Genomic DNA, 18,659 nt, shown 5'->3' with positions numbered 1-18,659 from the left:
GGTGCAGGGGTAAACATAGGGGAATTGGTTCTGGGTGGGTGTGCTTCGGTGGGTCGGTGTGGACTTGTTGGGCTGAAGGACCTGTTTCCACACTATAAGTAATCTAACCTAAAAAATTGGCCACGGGAGCACATGTGAGTGTTGTACAGCCAAATGGAAAATACAAGAAGTTAATTCATAGTATTCCCTGCAGTGTTGAAGCAGGGCATTCAGTCTAGTGAATTCACACTGACTCTCTGAAGAGTGTCACAACCCATTTCCATAACAACATATTTCCCAATCCTGCACATTTTTGCATAGTGTGAGGAAACCTGAGCAAACTCACACAGACCCAGGGAGACTGTCAGTGTGGAGTTTGCACAAGGCACCAAACCCAGATTCCCTGAGGTTGTGAGGTAACAGTGCTAACCACCGAGCCACCATAGGAACTGAGTGGGTAAGGTGAAAAAGCAAAGTGATGACTGGCAGAAAAGCCACAACAGACAGCATCACACAAAGGAATAACTGTATGAGACCAAGCACTGAAACAATATCCAGACACAACTATCAAACTAAACAAGGAGCTCGAAGATGCAAGGGAGCCTTTGAAGGAGTTAATTCAGCAATAAAATGTTGCCGCTTGATGAAGGGGTGGCACGGTGGCTCAGTGGTTAGCACTGCTGCCTCACAACACCAGGGTCCCAGGTTCAATTCCAGCCCTGGGTGACTGTCTGTGTGGAGTTTGCACATTCTCTCCGTGTGCGCGTGGGTTTCCTCCGGGTGCTCTGGTTTCCTCCCACAGTCCAAAGATGTGCAAGTCAGGTGAATTGGCCATGGTAAATTAGACTGAGGTGCATTAGTCAGAGGGGAAATGGTTCTGGGTGGGTTACTCTTTGGAGGGTCGGTGTGGACTGGTTGGGCCGAAGGGCCTGTTTCCACACTGTAGGGAATCTAATCAAAATCAAAGTTGAGGAAGCAAAAACAGAAATTGGTGGAGAAACTCAGCAGGTCTGGCAGCATCTGTGATGAGAGTCCCTCAATCCTTCTTTGGAACGTAAATGTGTTTGAAAAGGGAAAAGCAGAAGAGACATTGGAAAGATTTGAATCCTTTTCTACCGTTATTTCAAGATATAATTGTGGTTTTTGTCTTTTTCGGAAGTTGATATCTCTCCCTAATTTGGAGAAACAGAAATTAACCTTTTCTGCTCACTGTATTTTATTCAAGTCACCACACAATTGCTACATGTATATTTTGGACAGTATTAAACTGAGTTTCTACTGTTTTCTGAAATTAACACATCAGACAAAATTAGAGCAATCTAGGGACACTGTAAAACAAATAAGAACATAAGAATTAAGAGCAGGAGTAGGCCATTCAGTCCCTCAAGCCTGCCCCGTCATTTAATATGATCATGGCTGACCTCAGCTTGAAACTGTGTTGCTGGAAAAGCGCAGCAGGTCAGGCAGCATCCAAGGAGCAGGGGAATCGACGTTTCGGCATGCCCGAAATGTCGATTCTCCTGCTCCTTGGATGCTGCCTGACCTGCTGCGCTTTTCCAGCAACACATTTTCAGCTCTGATCTCCAGCATCTGCAGTCCTCACTTTCTCCTAGTTGATCTCAGCTTGGCCTCAACTCCACTTTCCTGCCCGCTTGCCGTAACTCTTCCACCCATTTCTAATTAAAAATCTGTCTCTCACCCCTTTGCATTTACTCAATGGCCCAGTCCTCTAGACTAGTGAACTCCATAGATTATCCACAAATAAAATCACAAAGACAACTTGTAGATTTAAATTAAAATATGAATTTGTGGGAAGATAATACACCCCAGCTCCCATGATGCTCATTCGCTGCAGAAAGCCTAAATCATGCCAAAAGTTTTGAGTTTTCAAAATGACAGATATGATTGGATTTATTCACACTTTGGGCTTCTAAGTAGAGTCACAATGGATTTTATTTTAAATGAAACAGGTATGCAGGGCCACATGAATAACATTAGATACAGCGACAAGGAACCAAGAGTCTTACAAATTCATAGGGATATCATATTTGGATGAAATGCTTCAGTTTTCACACATTTGTCTTCAACAAATCAAGGCAATTTGTTGCTATTTTCTTCTCAGACAAAAGCTTTGAGAACAGGAAGTTACCACAAAACTTGGTCTTGTCTTACTAACTTGACTGAACTTTTCATTGAAGTGATCGATGAGGTAGAGCTGTGGATGTTATTCACGTGGGCTTTACTGAGATTTTTGACAAGGTTCCTCATGATAGGCTCATCCAAAAAAATAAAGATGCATGGGATCCACTTTGACTTGGCCACATGGATTCAGAATTGGCTTGCCCATTGAAGGCAGAGAGTGGTGGTAGAAGGATGTTTTTCAGGCTGGAAGTCCGAAACTAGTGGTGTTCCACAGGGATCTGGATTGGCACCTCTGCTGTTTGTAATATATGTAAATGACTTAGATGAAAATGTAGATGGATGGGTTAGGAAGTTGCAGATGGTACAAAGATCGGTGAAGTTATGGTCAGTGTAGAAATTTGTCAAAAGATACAGTAGGATACAGGTCAGTTGCAGGAATGGGTGGAGAAATGTAAAAGGATTTCAAGTGTGAGGTGCTGTGATTTGAGAGATCAAATGTTAAGGAAAAGTATACAGTTAATAGCAGGTCTCTGAACGGCATTGATTTACAGAGGGAACTCGGGATTCAAGTCAGTAGCTTCACGAAAGTGGCCACACAAGTAGATAGGGTGGTGAAGAAGGTGTAGGGCATGCTTGCCTTTATTGGTTGGGGATTTGAGTACTAGAGTCAGGCCTTCATTTTGCAGCTTTATGACTTTGCTCAGCCCACACTTCGAATATTGCATTCAATTCTAGTCACCACCTTACAGGAAGGATGTGGAGGCTTTGGAGAGAGTGCAGAAGAGGTTTACTAGGATACTGTCTGGATTAGAGGGTATGAGCTATAAAGAGAGGCTAGAAAAACTCAGGTAGTTTTCTCTGAAGTGCCGGAGGCTGAGGGGAGACTTGATAGAAATCTTTAAAATTATGAGATGCACAGACAGGGTTGACAGTCAGAATCTTTTTCTCAGACTTGACGTGTCTAAAACAAGGGGGCATGCATTTAAGATGAAATGGGGAAAGTTCAAAGATGAGTCTGGAATGCCCTGCCCAGGGTGGTGGTGGAGACAGATATTATAGGGGCATTTAAGAGACTTTTAGATAAGCACATGAATATGCAAGGAATGGAGGGATATGGACCAAGGGCAGGTAGACGGGATTAGTTTAATTTAGCGTCATGTTTGGCACAGCATCGTGGGCCGAAAGGCCCATTCCTGTGTTGTACAGTTCAATGTTCTATGTTCTGTGTTAACTGAATGCAAACACTTCTGTTTCTCACGTAAACTAAACTTTTAAAACTACTAAGCCTGAAGCATGATTATTTCTGGAGTTGGAAATAACAAAATACATTGACATGAGTTGCAATTTCAAGCACTCAAATGAAACTTACCTGAAATTTAAAGAGATAAACATGTTAACTTTTCAAAGAAAGTGAATGGAATAAAACAGTCGAGGAGGGAGCTGTGCACCAAAGCAAAAGGTTTACTTTGGGAAAACATAAACTAAACATGAACAAAATCAACAACACTGGTATTAGAAATGCCAAAAATAAGGTACAATCTAATGGGTTACTTTTGAGAAAATAAATTGTTTCAAAGAAACAACAAACAAGCAGTCTAATTAACAAAACAATGTATATTTAGGTAATGTTCCAGATATAAATAGCTGCTTCCTGCTAAGCTTAATGAATAACCTATGAATTGCTTACAGACTATTGATTATCTTATTTATCTGTGGTTCTGAAATGTAAGGTCTTTCAAGCTGTTACCAGACTGAGAACTGGAAGTAAATAGCATGGATGCCATTCAGAGGAAGCTCTCCACTAATGATGTAAAAATCATGGGGGGGGTGAGAGAGTTTCTTCCACTTATTTCAATAGAGACTTTGGAGAGACATGAGCATTGATCTGGAACACCCAGAATGTTCTTAGCTGGTCAACTTTGTAGCTGTGTCTTATTGATGCAGAATACCCAGAATCAGGCTGTCTTCAATCATCCATCTCATGCAGTTTTATTGTGTGGGGAGAACAGTAAGGAAGATGGCATTGAATATCGTTATTTTACTTTGAGCCAATTTGAAGTGATGTTAATATTTCATGTCTTACTTTAGCATTATGCGTGTACACTGAATTTGGATAGAAGGTAACCTGAACAAATTATTTTCTATTTTGGGCAACGCAAGTAATGCAAAAAATTGCATACTAGAATTTTATTATTAAACAGGAGTCTGAAGTTTTATTGGTAAGACATTTTATCAATCATTTTGATTTGCCTTAAAGACTAATCACTCTACCCAAAATAACGCAAAAATAAAAAGCATAGAGAACGTCATTAATTCTAACAAGAATGTGCCAGCTCCTTATGCTACTCAATTATTGCCAAGTCCTCACACTGACTTCTGTAAATCGTTTCCTTTCAGAAATGCAGCTGCATTCAAATTTGGGATGTTGCTATTCAATCAGTTTGTATCGCAACTTTTGGGTCATTTATTCCAGATGACTGGCTCAAAGCAAAATGTTTTCCCAGGCTGAATCTTATGTACTTTTCTGGCTAAATTGTGTTTCATTTTTCAGATGGTTTTCTGTTGTGAGGCTTAATGAAGTTTCTCTCCATATCTTATCAAAATCTCCTGATTAACTAGCTGTCCTATCCCTCTGATGTCTCTCATATTGAATTCCAGCCCAAATTATTCACACTGTGATTAGAAAAACTTATCACTCAGCAGCTATCTGCTGAATGATCAGCATAACTTGTTCCATCTTTAGAAGACCATTGTGCACCCAGACAATTGTTGGTAAACCAGCATTGTCCTTCAGCAGCAGTGTGATGGTACTGCAGCCACACTGTCCATGGTGCAAATCTCTCGCACTTGCAACCCCATTCTTTCACCACCAAGCCAACACTTTACCCATCCATAACTACCTCCCCTCTGAACACTCCACCTACTCTATCCTCAATGCCCAATGTGGATCTGCATCTTGTCATTGTCCATTAGGGGGACACCACATATAGGCAAGCAGCTGGGCAATGAGCCTTTATTTACAAAAATGAAAAGTAAATGCCAACAAAACCAAAAGACTTTGAAGTTCTCCCCAACAATACAAAGCAGATTTCTGCATCATGAGTGACAAATATTTTACAGTCCACTCTGGCCTGCAGTGCTCAGCTCTCATTGACTGGGACCAGGTGTCAATCAGGTTCTCTTTAGCTCAGCACCTGACACATCTGAACTCTGTCATGGACAATGTCAGTTTCTTCCTCCCCATTGTCGTTAGACCCCCTTTGGAAGACTACTCCCATTCCCTCCTCAACATTCAACACATTGCCTCGTTGCATGCTCCAATTGTGCAGAACACAGTATACCTCTATCTGGATGATGTTGCATATTTATTCACTACATTTTAAAATTTTGGATCATTCCTCATTCGATGACATTATGTCCAGTATCCCTAAGTCCAGCTCAAAACAACAGTGGTCTTTTATTATTATCATTGGGGAGCACCACTAGAAATTTCAATCACATGTGTAAATTAAGTTTATCTCACCACATTCCTCTTTGGGTCTCTTAGCCAATTCCATTTCCATGTTGCCACTTTTCCTTTAATGCTATGAACTTTAGTTTTGCTAACAGGTAAACTATATGGGGTTTTCAAAGTCCATATACCTAGCATATACACTTTTCATGACTTCAACCTGTCAGTCTCATGGGGATTGTTACCAGATGATTATGGGTGGATGTTTCCAAGTACCCAAGTTGGGAAAAGAGTGTATCAGACCTTTTGAGAACACCTCACTTGCATGACACCTTCAGCATCATAATACATGCAAAGTATCTTCACAGGGATGCAGTCAGAAAGTATATTAATGCTGAGTCAAAGAAGTCACAGGTATGTTTGGTGGAAAAATGTCAGTTTATAGGAACACTTTGATGGAGGAAAGAGAGAGATGGAGAGATGAAGAATCTTTCAGGAGTCAGTTGTCAATTGTAGGGCTGAGAGAGCTGGAGGCAAGGCACTATTCTTGGAGCAAGGGAAATGGGGGATGTGCAAGATTCCAGAGCTGGAAGGATGCATCTTTCTGATCTGAACACAGGTCAAATCAGACATGAAGTTGAAACTTATTGTCTCGCATTCAATCAGGACTGAAATCATTGAGTCCCAACAGTGTGGAAGCAGGCTATTCGGCCCATCGGGTCCACACTGACCCTCCAAATAACATTTCATCCAAACCACCCTCTAGCCCAGTAACCTTGCATTCCCTATGGCTAACAAATCTAGGCTGGACACTATGGTCAATTTCCAATGGCCATTCCACCTGACCTGCACATCTTCAGACTGGGAGAAAACTGGAGCATTGTGAGGAAACTGGAGCACCCGGAGGAAATCCACGCAGACACGGGGAGAATGTGCAAACTCCACACAGTCGCCTGAAGCTGGAATTCAACCTGGGTCTCTGAGGCAAAGGCAGCTGTGAGGCAGCTGTGCTAACCACTGAACCACCATGCTGCCCTAATACAAGTAAACAAATTTTAAAGTTTAAAGTTTTATAAAGTTAACAAAAAATTTATACAGTATGAGAAGAATATACTGACTGGTTGGACTATGGATGCAGCAGGAACTGCTGCGATTAATGGAATAAATTCAAATTGGGCTAATTAACTAATTGAGCTGAAAAATATGTTGCTGGAAAAGCGCAGCAGGTCAGGCAGCATCAAAGGAGCAGGAGAATTGACGTTTCGGGCATAAGCCCTTCTTCAGGAAACCTGAAGAAGGGCTTATGCCCGAAACGTCGATTCTCCAGCTCCTTTGATGCTGCCTGACCTGCTGCGCTTTTCCAGCAACACATTTTTCAGCTCTGATCTCCAGCATCTGCAGTCCTCACTTTCTCCTAATTAACTAATTGGTCAGAGTAATTCTGAATTTCATTACTCTGTTGATTGAGGGGGGAGGGAATATCTGGGTAAAGTTAAAGTTAACATTGGTTAAAATTACTAGAACCACTTATCTGCTCCCGAAATACAAGGAGGAGATGTAAATTGAGTACATGTCAATCACATCCAACATGACAAAGGCCAAGAGTAATTTATTTTTCATTGAGGCAAACTGTGTATCGTATCTACAGCTTTAACTTCTGTTACATTATCAACTGTTAATTAAACACGTAACAAAATTCTCCAGGGATGTTCTGTAGTAAATATGGTTTGGAGATTAAATCCAATGCAAGGCTAGAAAGAAGCCACAGGGGTGGTACATAGAAGAATCTACGAAGGAAAGACATATAAGATTCACAGGACTAGAATGGGCGACGGGACCAGATCAAAGTGATTGACATTGCAAATGATCAGTGAAGTCAAAAAACTGGAAAAAAAAATAATTGATTTCATTCTATCTGGAGTGTTGCACTTTCTAATGCCTCACCTCATTAATTCCAACTAAAAATCCCCAGATATCAGGAGATGTTAATTGCCTTGAACTGCTGTTAACTTTCTGAGACATCAGCCTACCTGACCATTCCACAAACAGATGAAGTGGAAAGCATGTATTGAAATAATCAGCCAGTGCTGTTTTGCAACCAAATTATATTGCTGGCAGTGTGTTAAAAAAAACGTTGACAAATATTTTGCTGGTCAGACAGCATCTACCGAGAGGCCAAGTGGTGGAGTAAATATGTTTTGGAGATTAAATCCAATGTAAGGCAAGAAAGAAGTCAAAGGGGTGGCACATAGGAGAATCAAGATAGAAAATGTGAGCACATGACTCTCAATGGGACATAGAATCAGGTCAAAGTAATTGGCAATGATCACTGAAATCAAAAACTGGATAAAGAAGTTGTTGATCAAAGTTTGTGGGAAGATTTGTGGCTCGGGTGCTCGTTGTTGTGGTTCTGTTCGCCGAGCTGGGAATTTGTGTTGCAGACGTTTCGTCCCCTGTCTAGGTGACATCCTCAGTGCTTGGGAGCCTCCTGTGAAGCGCTTCTGTGATGTTTCCTCTGGCATTTATCGTGATTGTAGTATATATTATCACTAGAAATGCCAGAGGAAACATCACAGAAGCACTTTATAGGAGGTTCCCAAGTACTGAGGATGTCACCTAGACAGGGGACGAAACGTCTGCAACACAAATTCCCAGCTCAGCGAACAGAACCACAACAGAAGTTGTTGATCTCATTCTATCAGGAATGTTGCATCTTCTAATGTCTCCCCTTATTAATTTCAACTGAAAAGGAAAGAGGTGGTGGCGGGAGAAGAGAATGGTGACTGGCCAGATGTAGGAGCCATCTTGTTGCGGTGTCATGTTTGAAATGGGGAAATGGATCAGATCTGAGCTCTATGTGGGAGCTGCATCCAGAAGGGGAGAGAGGAGAACTGTCGAGCAATTAGATAAAAGCTTTGGAGATCATGTCAATACTTTAGTTCGACCACATTTGGAATAAAGTGCACAATTCAGGTCACCATACTACTAGAAGGATGTAAGTGTTTTGAAAAGGGTATTGAAAAGGTTTACCAGGGTGCTGCCTAGTTTGGAGGCTATTAGCTTTGAGGAGAGCTTGGATAAACTTGGCTTGTTTTCACATGAATTTCGGAGGCTGAGGGGTGACCTAATAAACTTTACAAAATGATGAGAAGTGTGGATAGAAAGGGTAGTCCTTTCCCCAGAAGGAAAACATCAATTACCAGGGGAAATAAGTTTAAGGTAAAAGGGGGTAATTCAATGGAGCTGTGAGAGGGCAGGTTTTTTAGACAGAGGTTAGTAATGGAATACACTGTCAGAGAGGTAGCAGAAGCAGATGCAATAGCAACATTTAAGAGAGATCCTGTTAGATACTTGAATAGGCCAGGAATAGAGGGACTTGGACTGCATGGAGGGAAAAGGTTTTGAGTTTAGAAAAGAGTCATGTGTAGGCATAATTTTGATGGGCTGAAGGGCCTGTTCCTGTGCTGTAATGTTCTTTGTTTTACAGCTGAGTGCTGCGCAAAGGGAAGACTGAACATTGAACGTAGAACAGTACAGTACAGGTCCTTCGGTACTTGATGTTGTGCTGACCTTTTATCCTACTCTAGGATCGAACGACAACTGGGGTGGATGTTTTGTGCGAGGACCCTCCTGCAATTATTTGACAGTGTACTTCCATCTCATATCTTAAATAACCCTTTTCACAATCTCAACAAGATATTGTGTGTGAACGCAGTAAAGTTGTGATGGCAAGAGAAATAATGAGATTAATAATGACACAGTCATTCATCTGTATCAGTGAGGATTCCGTTCCTGAGAAGCCTGGTGAATAATGAAATTTGCAAATGGGGAGCCCACTTCAAAATAAGTTCAAAATTGAAGATAGGCGAGTTTTGCTCAGGGGTGTTGAATTTTGTCATTAATTATTTTTTGGCGGGGATAGGCAAATTCGCAATTCTTAATTTCATGGATACAGAGGATTTAGTGTTTATTATTTAAGAAGTACATTTGCAGCAAATTGTGACATGACTTATGACAACAAAAAAATCGTTTTTAGATTAAGTAATTGCATTTACAAAATGGAAAAACGTGACAATCATGAAGCAATGAAAACTGATCAGCAGGTAACAGGGAAGTGGCAGGCTGGATTGAAGGTAATTTTGCATTACAATTTCATTGAAATTGAAATTACAAGTCAGTTCATCATTCCTATATTAGAAGCACTGAAGTCTGTTCTAATTTTGCTATTGAAATATTTATTTGAAGACCTGAAGCATGCAAGAAGCAGGATGACATCAACACGTTTCCATTCTGCAACTTAGAGGAATGAATTTCATCAACTGCTTTTTTCTTTGTTCTTTTATGGGATATAATGGTAAGGTCAATGTTTGTTATCCATCCTTAATTTCCCTTGAACTTAGAATCTTGCTAGAGCCTTTCAGAGGGCAGTTAAGAGTTAACCACATTGCTGTGGATCTGGAATTACATGGGGGCCAGACTGAGTAATGACAATATGCTTCCTTCCCAAAAGGACAAGTGTGAAACAAATGGGTGTTTCACCCAGCAATGTGTAAAATTACCCAGGTCATTCCTGCAGACAAAAAGCAGGGCAAATCCAACCTGGCCAATTACTGTCTCATCTATCTACTCTCAATCATCAGTAAAGTGATGGAAGGTGTCATTAACAGTGCTATCAAGCAGCACCTGCTCTGCAGTAATCTGCTCAGTGATGCCCAGTTTGGGTTCCACCTAGGGCACTCAGCTCCTGTTCTCATTACAGCTTTGATTTGAACATTGAAACAAGAGTTGAACTGCAGAGATGAGGCGAGAGTGACTGCCCTTGACATCAAAGTCTCCATTTGACTAAGAGTGACATTATAAAGTTCAAACTAAACAAGGGTCAATGGGAATGGGAAGAAATCTCTCTACTGGTTGGAGTCATAACCTGGCACATAGGAAGATGGTTGTGGTTGCTGCAGGTCGGTCAACTCAGCTCCAGAACATCTCTGTAGGAGTTCCTCAGGGTAGTGTCCTTGGCTGAACCATTTTCAGCTGCTTCCGTTCATCATAAAGTCAGAAGTAGGGATGTTTGCCAATGATTACATGATTTTCATCTCCACTTGCAAATTCTTAGATACAGAAACAGTCTGTGTCCTAAGGCCTGGCTGAAATCCAGGTTTGGGCTGACAAGTGGCAACTAACATTAATGCCACACAAATGCCAGGAAATAACCATTTTCTACAAGATAGTATCTCCCTCATACCCCTGACATTACCATCTGTGATTCTTTTGACCATCCACATGGACATACATTGACCAGAGATAGAACTGGACCAACCATATAAATACTATGGCTACAAAAGCAGTTCAGAAGCTAGGAATCCTGCGATGAGTAACTCACCTTTTGACTCCCCAAATCCTATCTAACATCAAAAAGGCAAAAATCAGGAGTGTGATGGAATATTCCTCACTTACCTGGATGACTGCAGCTCCAACAACTCTAAGAGTGCTAAACACCACACTGTGAGACTGAGTTACTGGGAGCATCAAAATAGGCACAAAGTGAGTGAGCATAAAGAAAGCAAGAGGGAGTTCAGGGCTCCCCACCACTACACGCTGCCTGCCTTTACCTCTCCATGAAAGCAACACAAGCCACTAAAACTGGCAGTGCATAACTGAATACCCTGTGCACTATAAAGCAATCTGTGCCACACAGAGGATGGTAGAGTGTGCGTCTTTGCTAATGTCAATGAGTATACGGTGAGTGAGTGAGAAAGAAATGTGGAAGGTAGTCCAACCTCCAAGGTAATGTAAAGTCCGTACATACTAAGAAAGAAAGCTAAGAGCCAGAAGTTGCCTCCACTGCAGATGCCTGAGATGTGCCCAATGCCATTTTGTGCAAAGCAATCTGGCAGAAACATGTAAGTATGCAAGTACTAGGTGCCCTTGAGCTCCAAAGTAAAGTGTTGAAGGACTGGAGTGGTGTCTTACTTGGTACAAGAGCAGGCATGGTTATTTGGTGAGGCTGGTTGTTTGCTGATGTTAATGTGCATTGAGGAGGATGGTGTCTAGGGAGCTTACAGTGACATTGGTCTGAACTCTCCAAGTTCCTGATCATCGTTGGGGAAATATGGCAACATCCAAAATAATGAGTCTCTTGACATTGAAAGAAAATTCAATTTCTGCACCAAGTTTTGAAATGTGAGACAAGAATCTGATGTTTGAGTGTTGAGAGGCCTATTTGCAGGCATTTGCATCTCAGTAGTACCTAATCATGCCTCACTGAGGTTTCTTCATCACCTACGCTCAGAGAGAACCCAGATATGACAACTCCAGGTTAGAGTGGGTCCCAGCTGGCCCTTCACTTTAGACAGCAGCTCTCAGCAGCTCAATGTATGCTCCATGGACAGCAATGGGCAGCAGCTACCCCTTCCATTGGTCTTGTACTAGCCCCACTTCATCATCATGGCTCATATCTACCTCACTGAGGTCTTCACCTAAAAGCTGTCCTTTGGAGCACACCAGCACTTTGCATTGTAATGCTGTTGCCTGGACACTTTACACAGGCCCCCAACCCATGTATTGGACCAGGTTGGATCTCAGGGCTCCTTACTTGCTCCATTAGTGGCCATTCACTTTGTCCCTAATTGGATGCTTGCAGAATCTCTGCCTTGTCTTGCCTTGATATTTTGCACTTTGCTGCCTCCTTCAGAACATAAAAGCTTACAGTACATCTGCATTGCTTTGTTGCTTAGTGCAGACACAAAGCCAAGAAGCTTCTCATGGTTGCTAGTAGTGATCAGTAGAGGGGGTGAAATTCAAAGATACTTGAAGGGCTGAATGGCTTGCTCACTCTTATTTTCGAAACATATTGTTGTATGACACTGTTATTGAAACACCCATCAGCCATGATTAAATGGCAGAGAGGACTCGATTGGCTGAATGGCCTTGCTTCCAATCCTATGTCTTATGGTCTTATGGTCCACTATTATGTTAATGTCACAGCATGTGCCAGTCTTCTGAGGAGAAAGTTGAGGACACTGAGAACATCATAGGCAGTCTGATAGAATGTGGCAGCATCAGGAGATGCAGGCGAGACGCAGTCAACACCTGGTTCAAGTAGATAAGCGCTGGGTACAGTGATCACTCAGTGGCTGTAGATTGGATGTTGCTAAAATCAGTCTCTGTTTGCTCCCAGAATGCAGTTTCCTTTTCTTCATCTTCACATTTTCTGTCACTTCAGCACAAAGGCTTTCCAGTACCAATGATGTTCCCACGTTCTATATGATATTACGATACACTGGGTATAAGGGAATGAAGATTTGTATGTGTCATTCAGTGCATAATTTATAGTTTATAATCCACCACAGTTCGGCAGATAATTCATGCTTAACTAATATTGACTGCTGCATTTGGAGTACTGTTGAGTTGCTTATTGAACAGACTTGGCTGGTTTATAGAACAGAGTGATGCCAATGAAGCAGGGTCAGTAGCTATATCAGTTGACGTCACCAGAAAGTTCCCACTTCCTCGACCTTGTTGAACCAACCATCAGATGTCTCTCTGCTGAGTGTATTGGAGTGTAATGATTTTACTTTGTTGATTAACTAAGACTGTACCAAATATTTGCTTTGTTTGACTTTTATATGAGTAAACATTATTCTGCTTCCAACAATCGAATCTTGTGGCTTGATTCTTTTAGTAACTAACTAGCATTTAACATTTCTTTCACATTTAAAGCATTTTGCTAACTATTCTCGAGCAAGATCACAATCATTTAAGGTTAAAGTAGGCACTGATACACAAGGCCATTGCAAAAATTAATGGGCTGTTTGCTCATGAAGTGTGAAAATTAAGCAAGTCATTGATCTGCCACAGTAATTATTTAACACATCACACACATTGAATAACTTCCATTCTGTTAGGCAGCAGGGTGGGTGATGAAAGGATGCAGCAGTCGGTAATATTTGTGAACAGAATGATGTAAGGCCAAGTCTTAATTAAAGCAAGAACAAAATAATTCAAGTTGGAATTATGTTGTTTACATCAAACAAGATAATAGGCCAGTGTAGGAAAGCATAGCTTTATTTTCATTGGTGTGCCTTGTCATGTGAAGGACAAGTGCAGAGCCATGGTAATGTCCCAACTCTGGACCAGCAGGTCCAGGTTCAGGTACTACCTGCTCCAGTGTGCAAACTAAACAGGTTGTTGAGAAAATATCTACCATTGAAAGGAGTGAGTCTGCTCACACTCTGTTGCTTTTTTATGTTCATTTATTGTGAAATGGTAGAAGTGCAAGGTTTAAAAGATGTATGTTTATTTGTACATGGCATCCAAATCCATGAATTTAATGGCCATTCCCAGTTGCCTTGGAGAATGTGTTGGTGAGCAAGTTTCTTGAGCGTGGTGTTGTGTACCTTCAGTACGATTAGGCTGGGACCTACAGGGTTGATAGCCAGTGACAACAAATGAACTGTGACAGCTTTTAAAGTCAAGATGGTGAATAGCTTGCAGGTGTTTGTGTCTCCCTCCAACCACTAACCTTCTTCTCTAGGTGGTAGAGGTCTTGTGTTTGGAAGGTGCTATTGAAGGAACTTTGGTGAGTTGCTGCAATGCATCTTGGTACAGTCTTGTAGATTGCACAGAGTGCAGCCACAGGGCATGAGTGATAGAGAAGATGGATGTTTAAAGTGGAAAGTGAATTATTGATCAAGTAGGCTACTTTGTTCTGATGATGTTGATATTCTTTAATGTGGCGGGCTGTATATCTCCAACAAATGTAAAACTGATCACAGCTTAATCATTGTATTCTGACTCTGCTTTTGAACAGCTTAAAGAATATATAGGATTTTAGTTTAAATCAGAAAACAATCTTAGTGTGTTATTGTCATTTCTAATCTATAGCATTGCAAAGCTAAACAAAAATCTTATATTTTATACAGTGCTCTTCAAGACTCAAGATACCGTCAATGAAGTATGTGTAAGTGTTATAATGCAAGCAAACAATAACCAATTGGCACACAGCAAGTCCTCAGAAACAGAAATATTTTAATGACCAAATACCGTATCTGATCTGTTCAATGAGGAATGAATATTGGACAGGACACCATGGAGAACTTTCCATCTCAGAAAGCTTCAAGATCTTAACCTTAACTTAACATAGAATCCCTACAAACATGGAAGCAGGCCATGAGGCCCAAAAAGTCCACACTGACCCTCCAAAGAGTATCCCAGCCCAACCCACTCCTCTATTACCTCTAAATTACCTCTGACTGATGTATTTAGTCTACGCATCCCTGAACACTATGGGCAATTCTCCTAACCTGCACAACTTTAGACTGTAGGAGGAAACCCATGCAGCCATAGGGTGAATGTGCAAACTTCACACAGACAGTCACCTGAGGCTGGAATTGAGCCTGGGTCCCTGGCACTGTGAGGCAGCAGTGCTAATCACTGAGCCACGGTGCCACTTCATCTGGTGATAGCTCCTCTAACAATGCAGTACTCCTTCTGTCCATCTGGATAAAGTGCTGTCCTGATTTAGATTTGAATTTACAATATTCTGCCTCCAAGTAGAGAGTGTTGCCTCCTGAACCAAGGCTGGCACCTAATATTGTTGAATATTGGGCAGTGAAAGTAACACTTGGTAGAACTGAGTTGCTTTAATTATCTGAGATTTAATGCAGGATCTGTGAAGAAACAGAATTTCAGGTCCAATATGATTCTTCTTTGGAACCATCCTAAAGAGGAGCCCTATTGGACTCAAAGAAGAATAAAATATCGGACACTGTGGGGTATAGGCCTGTTGTAAAGTGTATTATGCTATAAATTAACTTTGACAGTTAAGAGAATATATATGGAAATCAAAAGTTAGGGTCAGGTATTTTGTTCAAGTTCAGGAAACCATAATGACCTCTCTGTGATGCATTAGATTTCTTTCTCTCTCTCTCTCTCTGTCCTGCTTCTCTCTGTGTTGAGTACAGAAACCAGATAAACATTGTTAAAATCAACTTATATGCATTGAGACTATTTCATTAAGATGACCTCGTAATAACAGTAGACTAGTTAATAGTCATTCTTTGAACAGACAGAAGTATTTCAGATATTAAAATATCTGCACTGTGTTTCTTTGCAAATATCTTACACACTTAAAGATGAACAAAATGTTCTGGACAAAATCAATACAAATGAATACATAATTTTCAGGTGATGAGAAACCTGTGACTATGAAGAGAAAACAAGCAGACTGAACCATGAGGTTAACAATGGACATTATTATTGGAAATCAGTTACAAAAATGCAAGAGAATATTAAATCAATGGGCAACTTTGCTTCTTCAACATTTCTATAATGTGACTCACTGTTATTGTACAGCTCTTATTGATATGGCATGCCTGAATCAAGGCTCCTAAACATCTTTTTGGACTACAAATGCGAAGAGTGTAAATGTTCAGGTATAGAAGAACAGGAGATAATTAATCAGTTCGAGAATGATGCATTATCTCCACCATCTATCAAGTCTTTTTATATCTTTGAGGAATAAACAGAGTTTCAGCAGGAGTAACAAGCCACCTCACAGAACTGGACTATGTCAAACTAAGTGATTCACACAAATGTGCTCACTTCATGATATGTTCACAACATGTTTTTCTATCGTTTCTCTGTAACATAGCTAAGTAGATCTTAGAACAGTAATGTAGTGTGATAAATTAGAAATGTAAAGAAAACCATCAGAATAAGGAAGAAATTAAAGTGTTCATATAACTTAATGCAGTATTTAATCTCAATACAAAATCAGAATATCTAATCAAGAAACTAAGCCATAGAATTCAAGAGCAAGGAGGTAGTGCTGAAGCTTTCTTTTATTCATTCATGGGATATGGATGTTACAGGTGGAGGCAAAGAAATATACAAGATTCTCATGGACTTGACAGGGGAGATGTGGAAAGGGTGTTTCCCTTTGTGGGAGGGAGCAATCTTGGAATAAAGGGTCACAGATTTAAGACAGAGATGAGGAATTTCTTCTGTCGGGGGTATTATGTTTGTGGAATTCTTTCGAGGCTGGGTTGTTAAGTATATTCAAGGCTGAGATAGACAGATTTTAAATCAGTCAGTGAATCAAAGGTTTGGGGAAAAGGCAGGAAAGTGGAGTTGAGGATTATCTGATCAGCCATGAGCTCATTGAATGGTGGAGCAGAATCAGTGGGCTGAATGGCCCACTTCTGATCCTATGTCTTATTGCCTTTAGTTCTTATAGATGTGGAGCAAAGGGTTGACTACGCCTTTACTGTAATAATAATTACGTAGAGAGCAACATCATGGTGACATTAGATCATGTCAAACTGAGGCCCAATTTAACACCTCTTATGTCTAGTTACATGTGACAAAGGTTGTGGATATTTACTGATATGGGTATGGACCTGTCATTTTTCACCTATCAATAATCCAGATCTGATCTTACTAAAATATTCTGCCTATCACTTAAACCTAAAAGTATCCAATCTGCTTCTTTTCCTCATTCAGGCAGTATGTTCCAATCCAAATTATTTACTGGTTTAAAAAAAAAGGCCCTTTTCATCTCTCCTCTCTTTTGTTCATGATCTTTCATAAATCTGGACTACCTTGTTACTGACCCTGCCATCAGTGATATCACTCATTCTCTGATCAACTCCATGAAGCCATTTCAAATATTGAACACCTCCATCGACCTTGTTCTCAACAAATCCAGCTCCTGAAGATCCCTATCCCTGGGCCTGATATGAATGATTAAATATTCTTCTGTGAAATTGGGCTTTGTTCAGATCACAGGGAGACTTGCCATTTTATGAAGAATGAAAAGTTCCCTTTGAATGAGTTTTTGAATAAGTGTTTGCATGATAAGTGATTTTTCTGTTAACTGAGGATGTGCCTAAACAATAGAGGTTGTGATAGAGAACATATATCATAATTGGAATTATCAATAATGCCTTTTTGTGAATGGAGGTTTTGATTTTAGATTTTATGTCCCTTGACTTTATTTCCATGCTATAAATGAATCAGAAAGCATAAATTGTATTGGTCATGAATAAAAAGCCTTTGATAATAAAGGCACTTTGCCACTCAGCAATAATACCATTTTAGCTCTAATTTATAGTCAAATATTGCTACTACATCAGATCTGTATTGAACTCCTCATTTTCACAACGCGTTTTCTATCACTTTAAATGTCTAATACTGCTGTAAATAATAAAGCTGTGCAGCAGAGTGTGGGAATTCATTGATTAATTCTCGCTGTGTTATTTGTTTCCTATCAGGAACAAGAAAAGTAGAAGGTGCTGTTGGTTGAGTGTCATACACACAATGGCAGTATTGTTATTGAAGGCTGATGTCTCAGACCACAATGTACTTAGCGCTAAGTATTACAGTCTGGCCTTTTGATCTCTTTGTAGAAATTAATCCTTATGATTACACGTTGCACACGTAAAGAGGCAGCTTATAAATTTAACAAGTATTGATTTTTAATGAGCATCATGCTTCACAGTTCTTTTCTCAGACAACACCAAATAACTAGAGAAAGAGTTTGAGTTTTACTTTTGGAAATTGTTTAATTTGGATACTCAGAGAAATGTAGAATATAGGAGCAAGAGTAAGCCATTCAGCTGTTCTTTAATTCATTTGTGAGACTTGAGCGTCACTGGCTGGCCAGCATTGACAGCCCATCCTTATTTGCCCTTGAGCAGGTGGTGGTGAGTTGCCATCTTGAATTGCTGCAGTCCATTTGCTGTGGGTTGACCCACAATGCCGTAGGGAGGGAATTCCAGGATTTTGACCCAACGACTATGAAGCAACAGCAGTATATTTCCAAGTCAGGGTGGTGAGTGGCTTGGAGGGGAACTTGCAGGTGGTGGTGTTCCCAAGTATCTGCTGCCCCTGTCCTTCTAGATGGAAGTGATTGTGGGTTTGGAAGGTGCTGTTGAAGGATCTTTGGTGAATCTCTTCAGTGCACCTTGTAGATCGTATACGCTGCTGCTACTGAGTGCCAATGGTGGAGGGATTGAATGTTTGTAGATGTGATGCCAATTAAGCGGGTTGTTTTTTCCTGGATGGTGTCAAGCTTCTTGAATGTTTT

The sequence above is a fragment of the Chiloscyllium plagiosum genome, unplaced genomic scaffold (assembly GCF_037043375.1).
Source record: "Chiloscyllium plagiosum isolate Xiang-an unplaced genomic scaffold, Cpla_swu_hap1 HiC_scaffold_11, whole genome shotgun sequence".
NCBI classification, from domain to species: domain Eukaryota; kingdom Metazoa; phylum Chordata; class Chondrichthyes; order Orectolobiformes; family Hemiscylliidae; genus Chiloscyllium; species Chiloscyllium plagiosum.
This window is presented reverse-complemented; position numbering follows the sequence as displayed.